This window comes from Rhinopithecus roxellana, chromosome 4 (assembly GCF_007565055.1).
Source record: "Rhinopithecus roxellana isolate Shanxi Qingling chromosome 4, ASM756505v1, whole genome shotgun sequence".
Lineage (NCBI taxonomy): Eukaryota > Metazoa > Chordata > Mammalia > Primates > Cercopithecidae > Rhinopithecus > Rhinopithecus roxellana.
Window position 1 is genome coordinate 72,177,055 of NC_044552.1, and position 2,929 is coordinate 72,179,983.

Consider the following 2,929-nt stretch of genomic DNA (forward strand, 5'->3'; position numbering starts at 1 on the left):
CTGTAAAGAGGTTGGCACAGGGGTTGTTTGAGATGGAGTTTTGCTCTTGTTGCCCAGGCTGAAGTGCAATGGTGCAATCTCGGCTCACTGCAACCTCTGCCTGTCAGGTTCAGATGATTCTCCTGCCTCAGCCTCCCAAGAAGCTAGGATTATAGGCGCCTGCCACTGTGCCTGGCTAATTTTTATATTTTTAGTAGACATGGGGTTTCACCATGTTGGCCAGGGTGGTCTCGAACTCCTGACTTTGTTATCTGCACGCCTTGGCCTCCCAAAGTGCTGGGATTACAGGCGTGAGCCACCGCACCAGGCCAGCACAGGGTTTTAACAGCAGGACAGATGAAAGGCACCCAACCTAGTTGAGGGGAGTTAAGAGAAGACTTCCTGAAGGAGGTGATCCTGAGCTCTCCTTAGACCATGAGCAAACTGCTTGGTAAATCTTCAGTAAATTTCCCTGATCTAGATTAGAGTGTTGTAAGAGAAATTTTACCTCCAGATTCAAATTTGACTTCCACATTGCTCATAAACTTATGATGAAGGGCATAAGCATTTAAATATAGTCATAAGTCTGCTTACTATTCCCATCACATATGCAGCGAACCTGACTTGCAAGATTTGCAGCTCAGTTCTCCTCATGACTAATTTGTTGATGCTGGGCACACCCACCTTTCCTTTTGACTTGGACAAACTGTTAAAACCATCACATTTTTCTTTTATTGCAGGTTTCTTTTTCGTTTTCTTTTCTTTTGAGACAGAGTTCCACTCTTGTCCCCCAGGCTAGAGTGCAATGGCGTGATCTTGGCTCACTGCAACCTCTGCCTCCAGGTTGAAGCGATTCTCTCCTGCCTCAGCCTCCCCAGTAGCTGGAATTACAGGTGCCTGCCAAGCAGAGACGGGGTTTTGTCATGTTGGCCAGGCTGGTCTTGAACTACTGGCCTCAAGTGATCTGCCCACCTTGGCCTCTCAAAGTATTGGAATTACAGACGTGAGCCACTGGGCCTGGCCAGCCTCTCTTTTATAAAATCATCCCACAGTTCACTTCAAAATCTCTTTTTTGATTGAAAATTAAAATATCCCAGCTCTGTGAAACAAGCTTCAGCTTGATAGTGGGTTAATCAACTTTGTTTTTGTTTTGCAGCATATTGTGTTATTGTGTTTGTTATAAATTTGAAGACATCCAATATTTTTCCACATGGGATCTAGGAAAAAATAACAATTAAAACAATAAAAGTTCTCATAATCTGTTGACAGAAAACACTAACCTAATGTTTAAGAATGAAATTTGTCTCACATGATATGCTTTCACCATCAGAGTAGAGTAATACCACTAAAAGATGGAGAGGGTGTGTTTTAGCAGCATTCTTGTAGCTTTTTTTTTTTTTTAGGTGGTTTTGCTCTTGTCACCCAGGCTGGAGTGCAGTGGCATGATCTCAGTTCACTGCAACCTCTTCCTCCCAGGTTCAAGCAATTCTCCTGCCTCAGCCTCCCAAGTAGCTGGGACTATAGGTGCCCGCCACTACGCCTGACTAATTTTTGTATTTTTAGTGGAGATGGGGTTTCACCGTATTGGCCAGGCTGGTCTCGAACTCCTGACCTCAGGTGATCCACCCACCTCGGCCTCCCAAAGTGCTGGGATTACAGGCATGAGCCACCGCACCCGGCCTGTTGTAGTTAGACTCTCCTTTACAGAAAGAAAACTCTCCTTTACAGAAAGAAAACATGAGGTCCCAGTGCAGTGTCTCACGCCTGTAATCTTAGCACTTTGGGAGGCTGAGGTGGGAGGATTGCTTGAGCCCCGGTGTTAGAGACAAGCTTGGGCAACACAGTGAAAACCACCTTAAAAAATAAACAAACACCTGCAGCCAATTAAGCCAACTGAGTTCCTTTCCTCATGGGGGCCCAGTGTGCAATGGCTGCAAACAGCAGCTTCCCTGGTAGTGATGCAGCCTGTTTGTTGTATGGGTTGCTCTAAGGGACCTTGGAGGCAGTCCTTTCAGATGGATGTTCATGTTTCTGACCTTGCACTACCCCAGTGTAGGCTCCAAACAGGCATGCGAGGTGCCATTGGAAAGCCCCAGGGCACCGTGGCCAGGGTTCACATTGACCAAGTTATGTCCATCCGCACCAAGCTGCAGAACAAGGAGCATGTGATGGAGGCCCTGTGCAGGGCCAAGTTCAAGCTCCCCAGCCGCCAGAAGATCCACATCTCAAAGAAGTGGGGCTTCACCAAGTTCGATGCCAATGAATTTGAAGACATGGTGGCTGAGAAGCGGCTTATCCCAGATGGGTCAAGTACGTTCCCAATCGTGGCGCTCTGGACAAGTGGCAGGCCCTGCACTCATGAGGGCTTCCACTGTGCTGCCCCCTCTTAATACTCACCAATAAATTCTACTTCCTGTCCACCTAAAAATAAATAAATAAATAAATAAACAAACAAAAAAACTGAAAAAAAAAAAAAAGAAAAATATGAATAAGAAAGTCCTGTCCATGGATATCAAAGATGCCTTCCAGTTCCACTGAATGGCTTTTTCAGGATGGCCCTTCATTCAGTGACAAGAGCTAAAGTTTGGACACAGCACTGGGTTAAAGGCTGTTCCCGTAAAATTTATGTTTACCTGGTACCTGTGAATGTGACCTTATTTTGAAATAGGCTATTTGCAGATGTATTCAAGTTTAAATGAGGTTATGCCGGACTAGTGAGGGCCCTAAATCCATTATGACTAGTGTCTGTGGAATGAGAAGAGGGAAGTTTGTGGCTGGTGCGGTGGGTCACGCCTGTAATCCCAGCACTCTGGGAGGCCAAAGCAGGCGGATCATCTGAGGTCAGGAGTTCGAGACAAGCCTGGCCAACATGGTGAAACCCCGTCCCTACTAAGAATACAAAGATTAGCCAGGCATGGTGGGGAGCACCTGTAATCCCAGCTACACGGGA

The 2,929-nt window shown here is 46.3% G+C and overlaps 1 non-coding gene and 1 pseudogene across 1 annotated transcript; both read left to right on the forward strand.

The window, feature by feature from the left end:
- Positions 1 to 1,853: 1,853 nt before the first annotated feature.
- On the forward strand, positions 1,854 to 1,987 carry LOC115897164. The gene has a single exon (XR_004057093.1). It is a non-coding gene; the product is annotated as a small nucleolar RNA SNORA70 (small nucleolar RNA).
- Positions 1,988 to 1,994: 7 nt separating this feature from the next.
- Positions 1,995 to 2,341, forward strand: LOC115897031 (annotated as a pseudogene).
- Positions 2,342 to 2,929: the final 588 nt, after the last annotated feature.